At 37.6% G+C, this 26,414-nt stretch overlaps 1 protein-coding gene across 1 annotated transcript in view; it reads right to left on the bottom strand.

Annotated features, from left to right (window-relative positions):
* Window positions 1-23,591, bottom strand: part of GADL1 (glutamate decarboxylase like 1) — a 158,218-nt gene extending 134,627 nt beyond the window's left edge. The window contains exon 1 of the mRNA XM_054060222.1: window positions 23,562-23,591. The gene's annotated coding sequence lies outside the window, so the exon portion shown is untranslated. The remainder of the gene's footprint in view (window positions 1-23,561) is intronic.
* Between the last annotated feature and the right edge of the window lie 2,823 nt (window positions 23,592-26,414).

Here is a 26,414-nt window from a genome sequence, read left to right on the forward strand (position 1 = left end):
TCTTCAAAGGCACATTTGTGAGAATGTCACAGCAAGTGCATGGCAAGGAAGCACTTAAGATATTTCCCACTTTGGAAAAGGCTCAGTGAGAGGAACCAGCCACACTGACCATCAGATCCTTTCTTTGCAAGCTGAGAGCAAGCCAGGAGCTTGCTAAGTGAAAGCCATGGAGCCTCGCAAAGAAGCTGCATTGTGCTGAAACTACCCAAGCATTGTAATGATCTTCAACAGACAGTTTGATCACCTCATTTCCTACAAAGTAAGATCCCAAAAGTGACAAGGAGATAATTACTCTGACCCCTGCTTGTTGGAAGTTGATAGAGAGAGAGTTGATAGCAGCACCATGAACTGTCCTCATGTTTCATTTGCTGATGTGCTGTAAACCTTTGACTTGCTGCCAAAACTTAAGGTTGCCTTATGAGATAATCCCAGCTAAGAAGTTCAATTTCTATGCATCTTCCTGCCCTTTTGCTGGAGACAGGGGCATGATGCAGTTAGCTAAGAAAAGACATACAAAAACTCCTGGGCTATGAATAATGATCTTGAATAAGTTCTTGGATTTGCAAAATGATGATAATACTATTTACCCTCGTATTAAATGTATAAAATACTTCTCCCCTGCTGGAGTCTGTAAATCCCCGATTAGACCACCACGAACTCCCTCATACATTTCCTGCTGGTTTTAATCACCTAACCCCATCTTTTCAAGGATATTTTCCCTAAAGGAAAAAAAAAAGGCAGAAACTCTGCATTCGGAAACAGTTATAGCTGCACTCAGGAAGGGTATGAGAGTTGGCTTGCAATAATAACTTTAAAGATACTGCAAATGCTTTATTAATCCATGCTGTTGACAGCTTTGAATGCCAAATTATCTGTGTTGCACTGAGCCATGAAACTATCCCATGAGGTACTAAGTCCACCTTGAGACAGCAGTGAAGCCTAAGCTTTGATCCTCAAGGCTGACTTGAGTAAATCATTATTTTTTAAAACTCTTTAATCCCTCATGCATCCATAACACATAATTTTAGTAAAGCATTTGACTAAAATTTCTTATTACTTCAGAATTCAGTCCAACTTCTACTGCAAATAAAGTCAGAGCTCCCAGAGGCTTCAGAGAGCACAGAACTCTGCAGTCCTGCTCTTTTGCAATTCTCCATTGAACTGATGAGACAACAGAAACAGTATGTCATCAGTAAGCATAAATTTAGCTTCTTTGGATGCTCTTATTTCTCTTTTACTGTATTTCAGTTTAGATTTTTCTGAAGACAAGGAGCAAAAGGACTGGGAGTCTGGAGATCCTGAATTTCAGTTCTTGCTCCCCTGCAAGTTCATAAAGATTCCAGTTTAACTCAGAGTATTTTCAAAAGCAACAGCAAGCACCTGCCCACCTTTCCACCTTTGTCTGACTGCTAGAAAACTACTGCAAATAACACACTTCATACCAGAAAGCATCTTACATCAGCTCAGAAACACTAAGCTAAGGATTCAGACTTCATCCATATTGGTAAATAAAGCTCAAGGACCCGAGTAGCATTGCCTGGCCACTCTAGATAATGCTTGGCCCAGGGTTTGTCTTTGGTTCCCTGCAGCTGCCTCATAGCCTGAATGCATGAATAGTATTTAATTGCATATTTTTCTCAGTTCAGAGCATTTTGAATAATGCGATGATTGTGTCACGACTCATCAAAATTATGTTTTATCAGCATGAAATAGAGGCTATAGGTTGCACACCTTTTGGCATCGCAGAAGTCTTGAAGGTGTAAGCATCCTAAGATAATGTTTGAGGGTGTGTAAAACAAACCTAGTCCTGACAACACAGAATAACGCCAGGCTGCAAAACCTAGTATGAAGTATGAGGGACAGTCAGCAGCCTCAGGAGTTCATTCCCCGGCCCTAGTCTCTTCTGCGGTATGGACACGGACACCGAGTCCTACATGCTCCAGCTGCCACAGTCCATGCTGTAGTCTCTCAACCACTGCAGACCCTATATAGGGCTGTGTCAGGCTGCTCCTCTCTGTAGACATACTTCTTGTGCAGCCAAATGCAAATTCATTTTCTGCCTGTAAGGCTGTGATAATAACATTTGCCCAATTACTTTCTGTAAAGTTCACCTTATCAATGCCAATACACCACTCACTGTATTGAAAAAAAAAATAGATCTTTTTGGGGGAATACATATCCTGAATAAAGAAAGTAAACAGAGAGATGTTTTATATCCCTGCAATCACAAAGTGTACCTGTGAGCCAGGCAGTCACTTGCCAAGAGCTGAAAAACACAGCCAGTCCTGAAACTGCCCCATTTATTAACCGTTACTTCAAAATCAAAGGCCAAATGAGCTCCTTCTGGAAAAAAAATAGTGCCTGATTATTTGTGCAGCGTTCTGTTCTCTCTACAATTCCTGGAAGTAGAGGTTGGGAGAGAGAGCCAGGGATGCTGGATTCCCCTTGCAGATGCTGCCTACAGAATATATCACCAGCAAAGCTGAAAGGAGCTGTACATGACTGATCAGAATACTGTATTCTTGTTGCTTGGATGATTTAAATGGCCGTTGATTTTCATGGTGCTACCGTAACTCAGACATCATTCCAGCTGAATGATATGCAGTGTCCTGGGAGAAAGCCTGTCGCTACTGTCTCAAGCTTACATTGCTACCAGGAGTCAAAGAATCTTGGTAAGCTTGACAGTGCCTTTTGAAAACAAATTTCTTATCGCTCAGAAAAACATCGTGTGCTTAGTGTGAAAAGGATTGGTAAAACAATCCTTTGCTTTGCCTGTTCTGCTCTTTTCAGCTCTTTACGGCTTCAAAAATCTCCTTGCTGGAAAAAAAAATGAGCTGAAATGTGGATGATCCACTTCTGTTTACCAGAGGTATATACTGCACATATGTGCCAATGAACCTGTTTTCTAAGTGACATTAAAAAATTCAGTCAGCTGAATGTTTCAGGTTTTTGCTCTTGCTGTAAGGGAAACAAGACGAAAAAGACAGAGCAAGGCAGAGAAAAAAAATATAAAAGAGTCAAATTTACCAGCATAAAGCATCATCATTCTTCAGTAAACGCTGTTTCCATTTAGAACTCTACATATGGCAAGGGCAACAAGTCTACTCAGACCAAACAAGAGAAAGTAGGGAAAGTGTGCTTCCACGCACCACCCTCAAAAAAAGACAAATGCTGGCCCTCTGGGTTATGCCCAGGAAATATCAATCCCTCACAACAAACTTGTTTACATAAACTGCAAAAAAAATGACAGTTCTCCCATCACTGCTGAAAAAGCAACCCACAATAGAGGGAAATAGTCGACACACTCACATGTATAAAGCTCTTGGTGAACAGTTTAGTGTGGTTGCTGTTAGGTGTCTGATGCTGTGTATAACCCTGTCTACTTGGGGCAAGAACCCGATTTCTACAATTAGAGACACTTGGGTATAATTAGACACACAATTCCATGGGCTGCTTGTATTTGGTCTTCTGTCACTAACTTCTGCAAGAAAAGCAGAAATCAGTGCTAATAACAATTCTGAGAACGTCATTTCAGACCTTCATGCTTAGACATCTGTAGCTTAGCAGCACCATGCACACTAGCTTAGCAACAGGGGTTAACATCGCAGCCTCCAAATCACATTTGCTTGGCTAACAGACTGAGGGCTAAGAGCAAAAGAAGAATCAGAGTTGTCCAGAAGTTTAACATGATGACTTGCCATATTGATGTTATTGAAAAAAAAAAAATTGAAACAGAAAGGGAAAGAAAATGCAGTGAAACTGTCCTTTCACAGTTAAAATGAGCTATAAAATAATTGTTAATGGAGAAACTCGCCTACAATGAATACAGAATTAGCAACTGTAATTCTTATAAGAGAATCAATTAAGATCAGCATAATGGTAGCAATATATAAGTTGCTATGACAAAATTATCTTCCAGTGTTCATTAATATTAAAAATAATGTCATTAATATTACAGTAGAAAACATTCTTGAAATGTTTGTAGGTATGTATTTTTATGTTATCTAGGTATTTCTAAGTCCTCATCACTATAGAAAAAAAACACCTTACAACTTCCAAGGGAAGTTCATTGCTTTTCATTTACTGTTCTTCAAGGATGGGAGAATATGAAGATAATGAGAAATAGTCAAAATGCTTTATATTTTGTCCATAGCTCTGCATATTCACAGTAGGATTAAACAATTTAAGTCTAATAACGTCAGTCAAAATCTTGGCTATTTTGCAAGAAAAAATAAGAAACTACAGATGCATAACCAACAACTGTTGAAGCCAATTGAGAGCAATAAATGTGGCTCTAGATTCTATTTCCATTTATAGATTCTCCCACAAACACAGCAAGAAGCAAGCTCTATGTGACTGAGAAATTATCATGGTATTTGTACAATGAGATATCCACCTGTTAAGACACAGGAAAAGCTTTATCCTACTGCATTTTGAGCAGAAAGAGACACAACCATCCAAAATGATGCTTTGGAACTGAAGGCAACTATGGGATTTGGGGAAAAGAAAGAGGCTATATAAGTCAGTTTATTAGGAAAGGCAACGAAAAGTTCTATGCAATTACCATAACAGTCAGACAAGCTACAGATACACAAATATACAAAGCTCAACTATAGCCATATGCTGAATGGAGAGAACTGAAAACTGGTGAGACATTTCTTTTGCTATTGAGTAAACATTAACGACATCAACGATACTATTGAAAAAGACTGAAAGAGCAGCACTGAGTATCAACAAGGAAAAGTAGATTCCATCTCAGGAAGACTAAATGAGAGAAAAGTGGTAGATTTCATAATGATAATGTGTGAGCGTGGGCAGCAGGGAAAGAAATTCTATGAAACTTTTCTTAATTTCTTTATTGTTTCACCATCCCAACTTCCCATGCAGCTCTGCCTACTTGCATACCCTCTCCTTCCAGTCTTTGTCCCTTGCCATTCCTTCTCCTAACAAAGTCTTGAGTCTTTTAACATTCACAGAATACAATCTGAGCTAAGAAATTAAAAAGGAGCACCTTGGAGAATAAAAGGACAAGTGGGAAGCCAGAGACAAGGAAACATTTAAATAATGGAAAAAAATGCTCACCATGGAATTAGAAAGTGGGAAATGGGTGAGCATATCCCTCTCCTAAAAATCCATGCACTGCCCAGCATACTCTTCAATTGAGTTCAATTTTGTCTCTAATATCGGCTCTTTCCATCTAATAAATTATAGGCTTATACTGCAAAATGTTATCATCATTACTCCCATGAACCTTATTAAATCTACAGTAGCTTCTGCAGGTTTTGTAGTATACTGCTTAGAAAACAAACATACTGCATCGTGTTACTTGGAAGATCAGAAAGATGGGGTGAATAGGGACATTATTTACATTAATATTTGGTATGCTGAAGCTAAAAAACAGTACACGCAGAAAAGCAAAAAAAATATTTTAAACACTAACTTGTGAATATTAAACTATTACAGAAAGAAATATGGAATTAAAAATTTCTCTATTAAGTTGAATAGACACATAAATCACACTGTTCTTTCAGAACCACCCCATAAATAAAATCAAACCTACAGATGTGTTGAGGTTCCTTATTCAGAATCAATGAGGAATTTAGTAATAATGCATTCTGACTGCATGAGCTCTACAGTAGGCAGTGTACAGAAACAAGGTAATATCCTTTTAAGCAGCCTATGAACCCTTTAATGATCTTCACTCTTGTTCTGCATCCAAAAGACTCATGAGAGCAGCTGCATTCAAAAGGAACTAGCCTTCACTTCTTCTGCATGATTAATAAATAAATTTATTGGTCATTTGGTTAAATACCTTATTGTAATTATGCATACAGGCAAAAAAATATTCTGTGCAAATTCTTATGAGTCTTATGCATTAAGAGACAACTATATCATGCTAATATAAAAGACTATAGATAATATGATTGTTAATATGTGGTAAATATGGTTAATATTATTTACAGTATATTTATTATATTGCAAGTATGCCTATAAATACAATATTACCCAGTTCCAGACATCAGTATTTCCTTTGAGCTTCTCATGTTTGCTTGGAAAGGGTGTCTCTGCAGCTAGTCTAAGCTACAATCTCAAGCTTTCACCTTCTGTACCTTGACTCCTCAGCACACCCTTGAATTTCAAGCAGACGAGAGGATTCCACAATCTGAGAAGACATCATTTGTAGTTAAAAAGCATCTCAAGATAAACCGGGCTTTCTGCTTACTTATAGCGTAGTATGGAATCATTCTGTACACGATGTAAGTACAGACAAGTACCTGTTGTCATCCTTTGACTAAAAAAGAACGGTGTAATGGAGGATGGTCAAGTCTTTATTCAGTTGCCCATTGGCTGGGTAGAAACAAAGTGTGCCATCTTTTGCCACACAGGAGATACACGTCCTGCAGGGCACTGTATAGGTATTCTGTAGTCTACACTAGAAATGTATCTGATATAGCATGAGTAAGTGTGAGATTTGTGGTTTAGAGGTTGAATTTAGGCAAGCAGATATAGAAGCAAAGTAAGGCTGGGTTTTTAATGGGATTTGTGGCATCTTGGAATCATATTTTGTGAACTGTGTATTTGAAATTGAAACTTCTAACAAAGTATTAGTGTACTTCTAATTTCAGAGCAAGAGATGGCCTGTAACTGATAACATTCAGGAGACATTTATACGCCCACTTGCAACATGCACAGTTAAAACTTATACAAATATAATACAGTGTTTAAGATTCTAATGCGTACATATGTCAAAATTGAGTGCAGACATATGGGTAAAAGAGAATAATTTCTTTCAAATGCCATAAATTCTTATATTGGAATCAAAATATTGCATGCTGTCTGTGCAAGATGCTAAATTCACATTATTTAATATATTATAAATATTTCATCATTTTTTCAAGTTAAAAGACTTCTGCCTTTTCACATTTCCCAGTTATTAAAGTGAATTAATTACTTATGAAAGGTGACATGTTGCCAGTACTTTTCACATGGGACCAAGTACTGCCTGCTTTACTTTATTACTGATCAACATTGCCTATTTGGACCTGGGCAAAAAGCCCAAAAAAAAGCTAATCGTTGGTGCTAGTTCTGAGCTAGGGAACCTCTTCACAAGCTGGGATATCTCTGCCAGTGCACTCTGGCAGTAAGTCTCGGCCTGAGAGTAGATCAAGGACACGTGTCCTTCATCCACTCTTTTCCTATGGAACTTGTTTGTACAGTTCAGATTCTAGCCCTGGGCTAGTATAGATGTCTAACCAGCAGAGTAAAACATGCTGCCCAAACAGCTTTTCTCCACCTTTTCCAATAAAGAAGCAGCCAGTCTCTTGGAAAATCCCACTCCAGAAACCCAACAGCAGAATATTGCAGCTTTTGGACTGGCATCACCAAAGTCCAGATGCAATTTTAAGCATGTGAAGTAAGGAGACCTATTCACAGTACTCTGCTAAGTGAGATACTACAAAGGCATTTAGGGTGTAAGGAAAATTCCCCAAACCATCTCATCAACATACCACAACTACAGAGACATTAGTAGAGGGTTAAGAGACATTAAGAGAGTTAGTCAAGCACCAGTTGTATTAATCCTTTAATTCTTTTGCTTGCAGTTTCCACAAAAGGAATAGACTGACTAGTACATATTTTTTCATTAGTAAATAGACTGACATTGTATTGGTCAGCTACAGTCTATCAAAGGGTAACAAGCTCCATTTCTGCTGGCATAGGCTGCCTTTTAACTGGCTTTGGTAGGAATGACTCAGGTTATTATATGCAACAGCACATACACAGAGCGCACCTTAATTAGATCATAAACTGTGCACCAAAGCTGCATTTAGGATCACAGAAAAAACGCGGCTGCTTCAGAAACAGAAGATACATTGTGAGAGTATGAAATACAATACAGACAATGCTGAGAGAAAGAGAAGAAGAAGTCAGTAGGGTTAAGTTAAAAGTTCAGTCCAAATGCTTAGCAGTGTGAATGCAGTTGTCTGTCAGACAAAGAGCATAGTTTCCAATACTGTCAGTCATTTACCATAGAGAACTACAAAGTTGCTTTTTGAACTGGTCAGAGCCCAGGAGACTTCACATGAAATGAAAAGTGGAATGAAGAAATGCCAAGGAGGCAGTGAACTGTTTAAAGATCTTTGTATTAAAAAAAAAAAAAAAAGGAGAGAGAACAAGAGAGACAGATTGAGAGCGATCTTTTAAACTAAGAAAAAAAAAAGCCAGAAAAGAAATCTAATTTTAAATAATGTTTTATATACAAATACTCCAATCAGTCTTGAGCACAAGATAATGTCCTAAGTGCTGTCACATAGACCTCACCAGTGAAAGCGCTTTCCTAAGTTTTATTGCAATTCCTTAACTTTTATGAGGCAGTTAAAAGGGATGTGAAGCAAAGAAGGTATTCTCTAGGCTTTTATGACAGGCCTCACAAATTGTTTTATTCTAAGGAAATAGCTATACCTATTTCCTACTGTATACAATAATGATGTCTAGGAAACAGTTACTTCAGTAAAATCAATTGTAAAACAGAATTCTTTTTATTTTATATGTGAATGGGTCTCCAAAGATATTGCCAGCATTAAAGCCCTGACATTTCTTGGCCATGTAGAAAATTAGTGATGGGTAGGCATATCATGCTGCTGTACCTCTAAATTACTACAAAAGACTTATCAGGATGGGGGGGGGGCTGAGGGGGGGCGGGGAGGAGGGAAGAATTGTAGGAAAAAGACGCTATTTAATCCAGAAACATTCAGAGATATATCTCGGGGTTTGGAGGAATGATTTACTATTTAATCTTTTCTTTATATTTACCTAGTCGTTAGAGAGAAAAAATTTTCTGGAATATCTTTACAGAACATAAAATCAAAGCAGAGGTGAACAGCAAACGAAACAAAAAGAGAAACCATTTGCTATTCAGATCTGTATCTATGTGAGGAAGAGACACTCATTTATTCCAGGAGGTGTGTGCGAGATGAATATTAAACTTTGCCTTGTTAAGATACCTGGCCAAGTCTTCTTGCAGGTGCCCCAAATAATACGATTCTAATTTGCAGACACAGCACCGCACACAGGCACGCAGGCAAGGATTTCCAGAAGGTCAAACGAAGAAGTTGCCAACTTCTGCTGAACCTCAGCAAGAAGCGGATGTCTAACTCATCTAGGTCCGTTGGCAGATCCAGCGGGGAGACATGTGCAACCCTGAATGCTGATATTTTGGTTGTATATGACAACAAAATGTTTGAAAGGGCATATTTTAAAAGGTGCCTGTACAGTTCAGCCTTTCGAAGTTTTGCTGTTATTTCTTCAACAATCATAGAAGAGTTTGCTATATTTTAATTAGCTATTAAAAATACACGACGCTATTTTTTTCAGAAAGTGAAATTCGTATCTAGATAGAGATGAAACAGAGTAAATTTCTCATTCATAGCAGTGTTAGTGATTACAACACAGGAATGGAAAGAACAGCTGTACCATGCTGGCTCTCTGCCATACCATCAACTCTGCCACTGGTCAGTACCACTCTGCCTAGAACAAAGTGGAAGAAAATAAATATTACACACAATACTGCCACAGTTTCCTGTAGTTTATTGAGGCAGAAGTAAGAGCTTACTGTTAAGCAGCCCTCTTTGGATTTTCTTCCACGACTCTGCTAAGTGCTCCGTAAAATTTTTCAGCATCTTGTGGTGATAACTTTCTTAACTGAACTACACATTACACATATAAGTGCCTCTTTTTGCTATGAAATTAACCTTCTAATTTCATTTGAGGTGTCCCATGTTTCACACTGGAAAGGACAATGAACAGTTTCTCTACTCATCTTCTTTATGCCAGGCTTTATGGACTTCTAACACGTTGTCCCTTAGTCCATTTTTCTCCAGGCTAAACAGTGTTAGCATCCTTAACTTCTTCATATTATGGAAAATTTCCAATACCCATGACTATCTTTGCTATTCATCTCTCCAACTTTTTAAGTTATACTACATTATATTTGAGATGGAGCAACCAGAACTGTTTAAAGCATTCAGGATCCAAGCCTAATGTGGATTTATACAGCAGTATAATAATGTTTCCTCAAAATTGTAAAGACAATTTGCTTTTATCATATAAAAGCATAGAGATAAAGCATCAGGACTTTGAATGCAGTATCTATAAGTCAATTCAGACAATATTTTTAAATATCCTTTCTGTCCTAAGGGCAATCTTATTTTCATATATATCAAGAGAACATACAAATCACTGCAATCCAATAACTAACAGAGGTTGAACTACATTATGTCCTGTTTTATTCATAAGGCAGTGCTTCATCTAACACCCATACCGTAGTGGCTACTAATTCTGTCAAAATTATTAAGTGATGAGATCAAACAATGATCAGCATATTAGAAGAATACAGATAAAATCAGACAGAAATCTGTAATAATATACTCTTTACCTGTCCAGTGCTGAGGCCAGACATGGGATTGGCATGAACAACTGCTTCTCCTTTCAGGGAAACAGAGTTAATAAAGTTGATCCAAGTTTACAACCAACACAGGTCCCTTTCGTTGAGGCCCTGCACAGATAGTGGCAAAAAAATACATTAGGTTCTCCATTTGGTTCTTTCAGATATTTGCATAGCTGAAACAAATGTTACACAACTGTGATATAGCCTGTACTTCCTAGCAGCTCCTACAGCAGAGCAGGTACTGCTCCATGCTGAGAATATTTGGCTGTGAAATACCCCACGACAACTCAATAAAAGTTCTTGTATCTCCTCTGCAAAGTTTGGTGGCAGAAAACTACACCCTCTTCTTTGAATGTTGTAAAAGTGTTACCAGGTTGAATGGGATATTCCGTTTAATAAGCAAAGGATGCATAAGTGAGGTGATATACACTGAGGCAAAGTGCAGCCTCTCTTCACTGGATCCCCTCCTCACTGCAAAGTGTCTGCTGAATTGTGTGTTGACAGGTCTCTCCAGACTGAAATGGGGACAAGACAAAGTTGTTCCCACCTCTTAACATTTTCGTTTAGTTATCGAGCCCTCAACAAACCACAGCAGGAATAATCAAGGGACTTAAGGCTTAATGCTGGAGGGAAAAAGACAAGACAGTTGCACTAACATACACATACAGATGGTGTTCATGCATTTATAACACATCCAAACTTAGGCTGTCAACTGGTCTACAAGAAATAACACCAGATCATGATGTTCCAGGTTGCAAGGTCAGTCAACAAATATCCTGGGAACTACTTCTCAACCCTGCAGAAAATCAAAGGGAAAATTAACTAGCATTTTTCAACTCCTGTGAGCTGTTCAAAATTGTTTATGTAGGGACGTACATCATTCCTTCTTGTAAAGAATATCTATGGTACCAATTTCTTACCAACACTATACAAACTGAGACAAGAAGCAAGTACCTGGAACTAGATATATATTACTTGGCTGAGCAGACTAAACACAATAAAACTGAACTGACTCCCAAGAGTAGTTTAGTTATTGCATATACCACCTTTAACCACTCCTCAGTCTTTCTTCCAAGAATTTAATACAAGTTCAAAGCTTTATGGATCTTAAAAAAAAAAGAAAAAGAAAAAAAGTTAAGATTAAGATTAGCACTCTAGGAGAATGTTTTCAAGAGAAAGGAATGTCAGGATATATTGCAGGATGTTCTCACTGAGATGTCTAACAAATAAGGACTTTTTTTGGATGAAGCATTGCACTGGAAGAGAAGATACTTATATTCAATCAGCAGCACTGCCATCAGCTTCCTATACGACCTAGGGCTTGTCAGTAAATTATTCTTTTATTCAATTCTTGTCAGTGAGGACAATAACTGTTAATTTTTCCCACTTGTTCTTATTTAGACAGGAAGCTGTTTGAAGCAGGGATTTTTCTACGCTCATGTATATAAAGCACCCATTGCAAAAGAACTCTGATCGTTTGTGCTGCTGTAATAGGAGTAGTTGTACATATTATTTCCTCCAGGTATTCCACGGTTCTTTGAAAGTAAACTCCTGGATCTACAGGGTAGCTATATAGTTGCTGCTAGGTGAAACAGGGTGAAACTGTATAAAAAAAGATGCCCTGAGGTAATATGACTGTGAAGATACTTATATGTTCATGTTGGATATGACTGGAACGGGTCTTGGCAAGACATTCCAGTTCATTTAAGCACAGAATTAGCCCTGATTAAAAGTCAACTTGTGCTAATAAATACCACCTATTTAATTAAATTATTCTGTAAATTTCCTGTAATAATAACTGTTATAGCTAAGGTGATAAGATGTAACAACAGTAGGGAAAGACACTCTCTCAGAATAGTGATTATTTTACAAAAGTATGATCTACAAAGGTATCACAGTCACATTGGAGTTCTCTGTTTTTCCATATAGTTGTTATGCATTAAAAATAGAAAGCAAGTCCTAAAAAATTGCCCTGTGGTTAAAGTGTACTCCATACCCAATAGCATTTGCAATTTTCTAAAGCATATTCAACAAATGTTCTATTTTTATTCATAAAAAAATCGTAATTTTTTATTATAAATGGTAATTATGAACTCTTGCCAATCAACACAACAGACCATTGAAAAGCCTTCAAGAGACTGACCAACTGTTGTCTTCTGGATGTAGAAAATTAAATTCATAAGATAAAGTAGATAAAAGACTAGGGGGAAAAGAAAAATGGATTCTGAAAATATATGAGCATGATGTGAAGCATGACTCAGCTGCCTTTACTTTTTTCCCCCTCTGTGGAAGGCAAATCCCTTTCAAATCTCTGAAAAGTCAGATGGTTAAGTAGTATAAAATCCTGTCATCTATATTTAGAGTGCTCAAAAAATTGCCTGTATAGACATTCCATTGTTATCAGCACAAACATGCAGGGCTCTAGAATGCATCTGCAATGTCAGTCAAAAATAAAAGAGAAAACAAAGGTGAAGTAAGACGAAAAATAAAAGATGGAAAAACATTTTTTAAACTGTATATAATATTGCATAATTTAATAATGTCAACAATTTGCAAGAGTTTCATGAGCATATGTACTTTGTTCTACAGAAGAATCACAATATTTTGGCTAATACAGAGGACTGAAATTAAAATGAAACTGATAGGCTATCAGAGATTTCATGTTTGTCAAGTATGACATATTATTAACGAATTACCTGTATATTTATATATTTAATCATCTTTAGTTCTGCTAATTCATTTCAGAACTCCAGTATAAACTGTACTTGTAGCAATCTTTTCCTTGTGAATTATCGCTAGTTGATACCAAAATCTGGATCCTGAGAGTTTTGTCTCATTTCTTCAGCTACTTTTCAACTTCTGTATGTGATCGACTCTTTTAACAGAATTTATATAAACTACAAATTGGATCTAAAAAGCTTAAGATCACACCATATTTTCTGAAACTGTTCCTTAAATAACCCTTCACTAGGATATTCTATATGATGCAAGTTTATGACACTATTTTAGATTGTAAGTTGTGAACTTTAGTGTTCAAGTGCTGCTTTTATTTCCTATAAAGGGCAACGTTTGGAATATGAACAAAATTATAGTCTGTCAACTACAAAATGACATTGTGTTATCAAGTAATATCTGGCAAGATGAAGCAGTTGGATAGTGATCCAAACACTTTTGATATTCATCCAAAGCTAAGAGAATCATATGTACTCTGACTGGCTGAAAATTATTCTGAGAAATTTATCAGACTGTCAATGCCGAAGTTAGTGTTGTGAAGTACAGAATGAGACAGTAATTTTGATACGGAATACAAACTTTCATTCCAGCATTAGAAAATATAATATTAACACACGTTGTAATTCAGACAGCTGTCAAATTAGTTGTGCCATGAAATGGGCTTTGAGAGACATTGAAGTGCCAAGACACTTTGTTAATTACTTCAATAGCAGATGATGCACCAAATATGCCCATCAATGAGAGCAACTATCACAGAAAGCTCTAACTTGGTGTAAACTACTGCTGTTTGTTTCATATGAATGGTCCCCCCAACTGGAACTAGCTGACATACACAACCAGAACTTTCCATCAGCAAAGTTGGTTCAGTTGTTACGTATACAGCTGATCACAGACCTTTTTTTTCAACACAGAACTGTGTTACTTTCTACATTTATATTTATATAAGAAAATAGTGCAAAACTTTGGGCAAACAAGGCATCACTACAAATGATGACCCGATAATCAACAGAACATAAGAAGTGTCCGATCCTAAACGATTTTAGCAACACTAAAGGATACCAATTTTTACACTGTCCCTTAGACAGGCCGTAGCTATATCCAAACAGAATTAGATTTAAATCAGAATATATAATATTACATGCCTAGTAGGAGAAATGAACTGGCATTCACATGATTGTCACAATTGTAGATTATTTCACATCTCTGACATAGTTACGTTTCCTACCATCTTGTTTGGCCATAGAAAGAGTTTTTCCTCTTCCAGGTGCTCTTGCTTCAGGTTCTCTGTTTTGCACTCCAGCTGTGCTCACCATCCCTTCCCAGCATGGCAAACTCAGCTCCATTCCACAACTGAATGAAACTCCATCACTTCACTTTCAGCCTGTTTATATTTTGCTTTGCCTGCTTGTATCATGATTCTCAACACACTGCCCTTTAAAATTTCTTTCCATTTAATGCACTTTCATGTAAATTATTTTTTTTTCACCTTTGTCATTCTCTGTAAAGCCACAACCTCTGGACTTTTTCCTAACGGTTCTCCATGCCTAGAATGTTGCATACCTTCCATCATGCCAAACAGCATGATTTTGTTCTTTCTAATCCCATTGCAAATATCCTGTCTACTGCCGTCATTCACCCATCTAATCTGCTCTTTTCTCTCTTCACTACTTGCAATAGCAGTCATACAAAGAAGACAAGAATGCTAAAATAATACCTTGAAATTAACAGAATACATTTGTTCACCTGCACCATTTATCCTGTTTATATTCCATCCTTCTGGTCCCAAAGTTGGTTTTTATTACCTCTTTCTGTTCTGCTACATAAAGATGCAATGATCAACTAGAATTCCTCTCTGTCACTGCTGGTAGCTCTGTTTTCACATACTAATTTGCATCGTTAGACCGTCAACTCATTGAAGCAGGGATTGCTCTTTAACCTATATATTAAAGGACTCCTGGGCTCACTTCTCCCCTGTGTCCTGATTCTCTACCTTCTCTAACATCCTGCAGTGCTTCTTTTTACCTATAAGATGCTGCAGCCCTCAGTTTCCACCACCACATCCCTCCTCCTTCTCAGAAGCACTGAACATATCATTTGTTTAGTCCACAAGCAAAAGTTGAAAGAGGATGTCTAGAATCAGAGTCAGGAGAAAAGGTTTTAAAACTAAAAGACCAATAGGAAAGTGTAGGTATACCATACAAAATTGAGGGCTCCTTTCAAAGAACTGTAAGCCTCAGCTAGAACCTTGTAAGAGTTTTTAATTGACTGCTACACCCCAAAAAGAAGCGGGGGTCTAAAGAGATGGAGAAGAATTCTCTCCCTTTTAAAAGAAATTTAAGTAGCAAAGGTGCTTGCCAATTGGTGTTATCCACCCAACATGATGGAGGCCAAGCAGTACAACACACAACTGCAATATCTGAATTACATAAAATATTATAATGTATCACTAAGCCATTTTTCACCCAAAGATTCAAAATTTATGTACAGTCACACACTCACACACACACGCTCCTGCCCAGAGGTGGTCAAATCTCTGAGGTTAGATTGGTCCTCTGGAATCAGTTATGCGACCAACAGCCATTTTGGATGAAATTCTGGCCAACACTAACATGCAAATCTACATCAGAGTTGGACGCTGGGTTCAATTTCATGACTAATAAACAACGAGGTGATGTGAAACAGATTAAAAATTATCTTGCACCAAACGAGATGTTTTCATTCTCACATTTTTCCTTTCACATTTTCACAGGAAACATCTCACAAATTACCAGCTATAGATACAATGATAAAAACATACGAAAGAAAAACAAATAGTACAAAGCTGATACAGACAGACATGTACTGCAATGTCTCCTATTTTTGTTATAACTTTTGACACCTTACAATATCTACTACTGCATTCTTTTATCTTACAAAGTGACAACTAGTTCCTCCATGTTTGAATTAATTTCTTAGAAATTATTTTGAAGCATAAATTACAGCATACTTCTTTTTCTTCAGATTAGGCCACAATGTCTTTCATTTTTATTGAGATGAAACACTACTAAATCAAATTTATTCAACATGGAAGTTAATTGAGTTCTATCAGGCCTGATGATCATATGAGATCTACAACCTTTACGTGTTCTAATCTCAATTTCTGATCTATAAAATGTTGTCTTCATGAATTCTTACTGATTGCTAGCAATGCTTTTTTTTTTTTTTTGCAAGGAGTTTATTTTCAACATGCCTTTAATTGCAGCATTCACATGCACTGCAAGGACACTGAGCACTCTGAAATCCTCAATTGCTTTTTTCTTTCTAGGACAGTCCTGTAGTGAAGTTCTCCAGAAAAGATGAACAGTGGTTTAAAATAGAGAAGGTTTTTCTCTGTTGTTCGGGCTTTGATTTTTTTCTGCGCAGAAGAATCATTGATATGCTTTGTTTCAGACATGGTTTGAGGAGTTGAACATTAGAGCTCAGACTCCAAGCACAGAAGATTAACACAGACCATTTCTATTGAACTCTTTCTGTAGGTATGAGGCACAGAAGCACAGCAGGATGTTTTGTTCTCAACAGTTTTCAAAGCCTGTTTATAGGCAAGTGTCCATATATGTATTTCAAAATATCTAATGCTTTCACATGTTTTACTAACACCACATTTCACAAGAGGCTATCCTTTTCCTATTTCCCCAAAATTAAAAAATCCCCCGAACAATATTATTTATATTTTAATATATACACTTACTGCAAGAAGACAACAGGTTCTTACATGAGAATTTAGCTGAAGATAATCTTCAGTCTTACACCCCAGCTCTCTAATTATCCTATGCGCTATGCATTGCTACACAAAGGGATACTAAGGGAACACTGATAAACTATCGCCAGATCCGGAGGATCTGCTAATGCTTATATTCTTCTGTTCTTCTTGTATATGGTACAGCAGTGACATCATCTATTGAATTGGAGAAATTTATAGAGCATCACCACAAACTAGAGCAAGTTATTAATTTTTTACTCTTCTGGCCTGACAATATTTGATTTGACCCAAAACTATAAAATAGACAAATACTCTTAGCACCAAAGAATGCTCAGATCACTACATTCACAGTACATATAGACTAGCAACCAGAGACCAAAAGGAAGAAAGCAATAAAATAACTTACTACTCTGCACTACTTTCCAATTTAAATCCGCAGCCCTATATAGTTAATTTATTAGAACATACAGGGTTATGACAGATGTGGGAAAAAACGCCATCAGCTATAGACTGTAGATAGACCCATAGATAAGGATTCTTAGAAAAATGATATCTGAGAAGCAGCAGAAAAAAAAAATCAAGCAATGGGGATTGGATTTGTCTGTCATAGGAGAGATGCTGAAGAAAATTGTCACAGGATAAACATGAGATCACAAACCATGTACTTTGCATAACAAAATCCCATTCTTTTCCAAGAGTGAGGATGTCAGTCAAAGCTTATTCACCACTGATAGATGTAAATCAGTGTAAATAGAGGTAATATAGGTAAGAAATGGAAAGACGTGGATACATATACCACAGGATTTCTTCTCTGATCAAAACCACCAGAGGGAAATGTAGATGTGTTATCAGAATAGGACACAAGAGGAATCACTATCAACTCATAAAACCTCCCTTCCAGCTCCCCTGCCTGCAAGGATCAAGGGCAGGCAGAAATTTGTGGAAGTCAGTGAAACAGAACAAGTCTGGCATCATTGCCAACTCTCCTATCTATCATGTGGATGATGCTTTGCAATCCTGCTACATTCTTCAATATAGCTGCCCTCCTGCCAAGAGAGGTCTGGGGACAAGGCCAGGACCTCTGTGTGAAAACAATAAAAAACAACAGGAAAAGTTTTATCCTGAAGTCTGAGACAGTTTATTTGCTCATGCTGATAATGGGGAGTTAGTTCTCTCCCAGGGCCCGAGACTGAACCAACTTGTTTCCTCTGAAACAAATTCTGAGAAGAGTTGAGTTCAGTTCAGGAGTTACTCTGCATATGGGATACTGACAAGTCCACATAGCTTTGGCTTCCTCCCTCCTCTCATGTCTTGTTAAGGACACACAAAGTAAATTCTTTGTGCCATATTACAAATTGAGAACTGCAATGGGCTGTAACACGGCCCTTGTGCCATTTTATGGGATCTTAACTGGGGGAAAAATAAATCAGGATGCCTCCTGACATCCAGAAAACACCGATGCCAAGTAGATGGGCTAACCCTACGGGGACTATACACAAGGTATTCTGTACAATATATTAGGACTACTAAAATGCTGAAGAAACAAAGCGCAGTGTTTCCCACAGTTTTTGAAAAGACTCGGCATGTACACATAATTCCCTGGAAGACCAGGGCAGAGTGTGCTGTCTTAGCCACCAGTTGTTCTTGCCAAATCCTCTCACAGTACTCACATAACTCACAACATATCACTACTTCAGGTAGCATCTGGTTCTAACAGACAAACAGGATTTAGGAAGCAAAAAGACTACCTGGATGATCCCTGTGTTGCTATGCATCTCCACAAGGTCAGGCAAGCACAATATGACCTAGAGACATTAACTTTGTGCCAGCTGTTCTCTTTACTCCAGGAAAATAATCTTGCTTTAATCTTATTTGCAAGAGTCTGATAAAAGAGAACCATTTATCATCCACTTTAAATGAATAAATCTCATTTAAAAATCATTGTGATGCAGCTTATATGTGATCTATATTGTTAACTTATCACTGCAAAAGCTGACAGGCCTAAAATTAGATTGTCCAGCTGCATATGGATATGGGGAACTAAGATTGAACACCACACTGTCCCTTTGCTTCACTCTGCTCTGCGGTGGCGAGGACGAGTGAAATCAGAAACGAGTGCAGCACAAAGCAGGATCTTGGTGTACTTTATTCCTTTGAAAGGTGTTTCAGGACTCTCCCAAAACAGGAGGAAAATGTGCTGTGGAAAGCAAAAGATCACTGAAGAAGTTAGTAGCGTACGTTTGTGTGTGTATTCGTGGTGATGATGAGTTCTCTGTCTGAGAAGCTAAAGTATTCCCTCTGTTAGCCTTGTTCTGTTTGTGTATACAGCTCACTCACGTTTTAAGAGTAAAGTGGCATGCAAAATGAACTATGTGGCAGGACCACAAGACTACTAAACCCATGGATTGCTGAACATAAGGGTGCAGAAGACAGAAAATGTGAATTTCCTGGTAACTAGACATTTCATTGATGGGTCACATCTCATTTTCAGGCTTGGTAGAAATAATATAATAAAACATCATTTGTTGATGATAAATCGCCTCCAGACACCTTTCCTAAGAAAATTATGGTAAAGGATTAAAAATACTCTTGTTCTTAGTAACTTGTCTTCCACATATCTGACCCTCCTTCTTTTTGTCTTGTGTGCACACACAGGCAGAGAGGGATTGAAATGGTAGGTGTACATTATACCAGTAAGTGTGTCTACAGGCACTCTTTATGTAAAGGAAATGAGACAAACGTGGATGCCATGACTTCAAAAAGTCCAGTATCATGAATTCCTGCTTTGATGACTACACTTGTTAGACTGCAAATAATCCTACGTACAGAAGCATGTAGGAAAGATTACACAAAAAAACCTGAGGATCTGAGGAAACCAAGAGCAACAGTCTGTGCAGTGTTTCAAACTGAATGCAAAGACAACAACTCCCTCATGAAAGGCTCCCGTGTCTTTGCATATCTCTCCCTACTGAGAAAACTAATGAAGGATGCTTAATGCTGTACCTATCTGTCTGGAAGATGGGAATTCTGCACAGTGGACAGTTACCAGAGAAATCAAGTGTTCAGAAGGAGGTTTGTAACACAGGGAGCCTCAGGGAGATGAAAATGAAGCTTTGGAAGGAGACAAGAGAGGAACATTCGTTTATAACAGGGATGCTGATCTAGCTCCAGGAACAACCAGGGTTAAAGAGGAGTTAAGCTGGAAAGATTCAGCAGCTGAGGAGACCTGTCACAAGCAACAAGAAAGCAATTCTGGACCATCCCAGAGGGACTTACCCACCAAGGTGTTTCAGACTAGTAAGAAAACTAAGGCACAGAAACATACCCAGGATTTATTGTTTTGCTAGCCCTGTTTTTTTGCATGCAACTGAGGTATTGGCACTTCTGAAATGCATATGCATAGCATTTATACCAGCTTCCATGAAGAGTTCTACTATAGCCCAAGTTCTAGAAGCCCAACATGGAGCTGAAATGGTGAGAAAGGGCACTAAATGTACATAGATGTTTGGAGATAATAGAGCCAGTTTTAGACCTAAGCTAGCAAGAGGCACAGGGCAAGAAACTGCACTATAGTCTATTGGTACACACAGAAATTCTGAACATATGAGCCCAATAGCATAGAGCACAATACAGCAACCTGCCAAGTGTCAGTACTGCAAAAATTTGATCAGATCTCTGACAAATCATTTGTCAGGGCACATCTTTTCCAAGTAAGCAGGCTCTGGATTGTATAACTACACAATTAACCCAAACTCAGATATACTCTTGATTAACTTTCAAGCACATGTGCTTGAATCATTTAACAATCACTCCTGTTCAAGTTTTTGCATGAATATTTTGTGTAAACTTTATGAAAATATTTGGAACACAGTAAAATTATGCAAATGTATCTCTTTGTGTCTTTCTATCAGGAATCTCTGCTATTTATTTCCACCATACATGTAGTGCACAGTTTTATTTTTTGGTAGGTATTCCTGTTCCTGCTGTCCCTGCTCTCTTCAACTCATTTTGCTGTTCAACAAAAATCTGCACTGCCCTGTACTATACTGCATTCTAAAAAACTAGGGTACCAAATCAACCCATGGTAACCTTTCACTCCAGCCACTCTAATTTTACACACAAATATAGCATGTAACACAGATACACTCTCAGGTCCATTTTCTTGAGTGTTTTGTCTTGCTCTGGTGCCAGTGACAACTTAGTTTCTGACTGAATTCACACCAAATAAAATGCTTGTCAGTAAAAGTGAGGCTTTTCTGAGTGCATGTAGTACAAAGGGTACAAATTCTCAGCGCAGCAGCCACTCAATTTTAATTCCGTTTGCAAACACTGCACAAAGCAGGAGGCAGCCTTCTCCATCTCACATAAGCCAACTCATATTAGATGTGCTGTTAGTGCATAGTTGAATGGTTTCGCAGAGACAGCACGGCATACCTATTGCTCTTTATACTCATAGCTTTCACAGTAACTTCTCATTCAGACAAGCTCTGAGAGACATCAGGTATAGACTAGAAATAAGAGAAGTAACATGCCAATAGATTATTCACCATCTAGACAAGAACAGGTCCATAGAGTACAGTTTGAGAGATCTACCGTCTTGTAATTATCTATTAATCTACTTATGCCAAGTCAGATAGTAGTTAACAAATCTCTAGATGAAAGTTGACCAAAAGCTTTCAAATAAATACAGGTTAGGGTCTTGTTGATAGCGGAAAGGAAAGGAAAGGAAAGGAAAGGAAAGGAAAGGAAAGGAAAGGAAAGGAAAGGAAAGGAAAGGAAAGGAAAGGAAAGGAAAGGAAAGGAAAGGAAAGGAAAGGAAAGGAAAGGAAAGGAAAGGAAAGGAAAGGAAAGGAAAGGAAAGGAAAGGAAAGGAAAGGAAAGGAAAGGAAAGGAAAGGAAAGGAAAGGAAAGGAAAGGAAAGGAAAGGAAAGGAAAGGAAAGGAAAGGAAAGGAAAGGAAAGGAAAGGAAAGGAAAGGAAAGGAAAGGAAAGGAAAGGAAAGGAAAGGAAAGGAAAGGAAAGAGGAACTATAGATTGGAGGAATGTAACTAAAAAAAGAGCAATACGTCTTCCTTTGGCTTCAGTGTGGGATGAATGTTATTTACTTTCCTATAAGCTTCACTGTTTGAATCTAAAATCAAAAATAGCGCTGCTGAGAAAAGGTCAAGATCATGCTCCATCTTGTTGTTAAGGAAACAGCACACAAGGTCAGCACTTGTGTCTTGTTGAGATTTTACTTTCTTATTGCAAGGTCCCCATTTCCACAGCTTCTGGTAACACAATGCTTCATAAAAAGAACTTATTGAAATGACTGCACACAGAAATCAACAATATTTCTTTCATCAGAGATATAGACAATTGAATGATAGCTCATAGAATTAAACTGATTGGAGGGAAAGTGAAGGAGTAAAGACTAGAGAGAAATAAAAACCTTTATGAAGTGCCAAAATCTTGGCACGTGCAAGTAAGAAGATCATTAATTATTCTACACTGCATAAAAGGAAGTTGAGACTAATCAAGAACCAAGTTCATGAATTAAACAAAACCAAGAAAAAACAAGCTCAAGTGTTTCAGCCTACTGGTCAGGGTGTGACCACATTGTAACAAATATTTTTTCTGTTATTTTGCCTTTACTCTTATTAGTGGCTTTTCACTATTACCGTCCAAAACCAGTTGAAACTTGCAGATACAAGTTTAAAGTTTAAGATCCTGAAAGATTTAGAAGCATGATGAAAAAAGAATCTCATTAAGAAAATCTGTCTTAAGTGATCTCTTAATGATGCATTAAATTTTTGCATACTGCTGCAACCTAGCAATTAGGCAATTTAAGAAATTAACAGATGAAAATGGAATTCTCATGATGCCAAGTAGCATTGACACTGAGAAAACAAATATCAGTATGACAGGCTTCCCAGTACTGTTATTCTCATTGATATTCCAGTCAGTCTTTCTGGTCTATTGCACCTAGGCACACAGGTCAATTTTACATGATCATGTGTAAAATGAAAAAGAATAGTTATAAATCAAAACCATAATAATTTACAAGCATTTGGCTGAAAGGCAGCCACGTTTTTCTTTTTCCAATCAAGACCACTTAAATGAGCTCGAGACTTTTCTGTACCCTAAATATAAATTTCTCTGCTCTCAATTCTTAGTTTTAAGGAATCTGTCCTCTAGGAGAAAACAAGTACCTATGTGGAAGAAAAAAGAAAAAGTCTAAAGCAATGGACTAGAGCTCCTAAGTTTAGAGACCATCCAGAGACTTGCTGCAGTTTGTGCAGATGTGCACGTGCAGCCCAAAACACGACTATGGGGGAACACTTGAGTCATTTCTGTTTAGATACGTCAGAAGGCTAAACAGCTCTGGCAAGGTTACACCCTGAGATGACTACATTGCTTCCTGTAGCCCTTGTTATGCTCTTAGTGATCTTAGTCACAACAACTTACAACAAGAACTTAGCAAAAGGTTGCTTTTTTTACCAAATAGCAGCAGCTCAAACACAGTCAATGTCACCCAAAAGTGCTGAGAAGAAGTGAGGTAGATTTGTGAAGAGTGAATAAGGATGGAGATAAAAGATAAGAGTGAATAAGGATGGAGAGAGATAAAATATAGGAGTAAAGGGGAATATAACAGAAAAATAATCACCACCACATGGATCCAGCAAAGATTTCAGCAGAATATGCGGTCCATGGGGCAGCAGGCATACACATGTTCTTTTTGGTGCAGGTTATTTCTAGAGGAGCTTCACCTCTTACTAGCATTTGAGGCACACAGAGAAGTCTTACTGCATTTGCACAGCATCCCTGCTTGGAAAGTTCTCGAAGTGAAGCATGCAAATAAGTCCTTTCAGAAAGGTTTTGGAATGGCATCTGTAGGTCTCAGGGGTCACTCGTAGTTCAAAGGACCCTCGCCAGAATAGCCACCGCTTGAACTCTTCGGATGTGCAGGTGCAGTCAGGGGTGGTCTTGTCTCTTCAGCCCAGTCAGAGGGATTCAGGAGTTCTCGCCTAGTCACAAGGTGCAAACTGCTCTGCCTGCTGAGCAGGACTGTGGCATAACATGGCTGTTGCGCCTCAGGGCTGCACCAAGCTACTTAGGTTGTTCTGGAAATTGGAAACTGGAAGCATAAAGTAGTCTTCTTGTTATACCTTCTTATTCAAATGGCCACAGTTTCCTTTGGTGAATGAGAAGCTTTTCTTCTTCTACCTAATTCAGATGTCACATGGTTCACATCACCACACAGCAGGGGAAAGATCTAGATATTGGAGGCAACAAATCAGAATGCAGGCAGGATACAGCAGTCATCCAAAAGGATTGCCAGCCACTGGACCGAACAATGTTCCAATTGCTACAGACAGAGAGGCAAAAAATAGATAAAATCCAGATGTCACTTAGCCTCAAAGCAAACTCTTCAGAAAAGGTCCCCTCCTAAAAAGAACTTGTTGAAAAGACAACCATCTCAAACCTGCCACAAAAATCAGGTGAAAGAAAGAAGTTACATATACTCTAAGAATAATCAATAGGACCAGAATAATTTGGGCTCTGACTCCGCATCATTCCCTGTACTCAAGCCTTTAAGTGAGGACATATACCTTTAAAAGAAATGACACTCCAAAAAGGCAGGCATCTTTCCATGTGACTTTAAAATTGAAAAGATACAGCATGAAATGCAAGTAACCTAAAATTCATGATACAGTGAAAGCAAATTATGTTTTCTGAGGGGAGAGAGGACCTGTTTGTTTTCTTGCCAACTCACATGGTTCAAAGAATGATCAGTGACTAAGCAACTTAATGTAATTAGGGAACTGAATAATCTAATAGCAAATGCATCTTAAATGGAGCTGAACACAAAATAACGGAAGAAACAAGAATAACTCCTTGCATACTCTGGTGGCTTGTGCCCATAATCATTTAGAAAAAAAAAATAGACATCTTTCTGAAAAGTACAATGTCCAGTGGCAGTATAAAAACCCCAAATAACTTTTTAGCCTTCATTAAGGAATAGACAATGAGCAATTTGGAAAATATCAAAGTGCCAGATTACAAAATCAATGATACAATCAAATTTCAGTTCTGGTCATCCAATTTGACAAAAAAACCCACACAAAGCAGAAATAGTAAGAGAAGGGCAATAAAAACAATTAGAGACACTGAAATATTTCTATATTGGAACAGATTAAAAATAAAGAAAAAAATATGATAATTCCTGTTTGGAAGGGGAGGAAAAAGAACAACTGGGAATGTGACAGAAGAAAAACATGGGAACATGAGAGATCTATAAAACAATATATAGAAAAATGGAACACTGGGATCCTAGCTAATAATGAAATACACTAGAACAGAAGATAAAACTGAAACTGATAAAACACATGAAACACTGTTGAAAAAGAGTTCTGTATGATGAAAAAGGGAAGTATTGCTGCAGGCACAAGAAAGTCTTTGTCTAAAGCTACCTAAAATAAATACCTCTCAGTTACACCAACCTGCATGCTTTCAGATATTATTGTGTATAGGGATATCAGTGCAAAACTGTCCATGAAAGATTAGCTTTTTCTCCAAAACATGGTATTGGCTACTGCTGTTTTCTGGAAATGCAGCTTTAGATGGATCTTGAGCCTAATCAATTACAGCAATGCTTGTGTTACTGAAATGTAAATGTTTCCTCTTATAAATTAGTAAATAAACACTTAATAAATTGACCATTTATTTCAGAATAAAATAATGTTAAATGCAAAAGATAACATCCCAGGGAGTTATTTGTAAAAAGAGGAAATAAGAAATACAAAAAAGTCAAACCAAAACCAAAGTAGCAGGAGCATGATACATATGGATGAAGGTCTTGTTGCTTTGAATTGCTTAGTACCAAGAACTTTTACCAATCTGTTCAAGAGCTACAAATGCTGAAAACTTTTGAAGCTTCTGCAACTACAGTGCTTTAGTGAACTGTTACAAAGGCTAATAATTTCTCATGCTTCCCCAGCAAGGTTCACAGTTGATCTCACCCATAATTGAGCTGCTACTTCAGGAAGTGAAGTACACTCTGAAGGTATTCAACTTTTTATGAAAGATCAGGACAAGGTTTAATGACTCCAGGTTTCCTCCCTCCTCCCCTTTTGGCTCACAGTACAAAGTTTCACATGGTATAATTGAAATAAATGAGATATTAAACCCTAAATGTCAAGGTAGATATAATTAAAAAGTAATCACTGTTCTCTTCAGCTACCTGCTAGGACATCATATTTTAAGTTTCAAAAACCACACTATTTCAAGTGACTCATTTCTGTCTGCCCTTTATTTACAAATTTACTAGCACTATTGAAGTATGTGTGCTTTCATTATTCCACAGATACCACCTAATAGAGAGCTTTGAGCTTCCAAGCTCATTTGACAGAAGTTCACAGATCAGACTCAAACAAAGGTCTTGAAATAAAATGCACTTATTTATCCACTAAAACCATCTACTAGAAAATCAATATCTCAGATGTAATGAGTTGTAAGA

This window comes from Cuculus canorus, chromosome 2, assembly GCF_017976375.1.
Source record: "Cuculus canorus isolate bCucCan1 chromosome 2, bCucCan1.pri, whole genome shotgun sequence".
Lineage (NCBI taxonomy): Eukaryota > Metazoa > Chordata > Aves > Cuculiformes > Cuculidae > Cuculus > Cuculus canorus.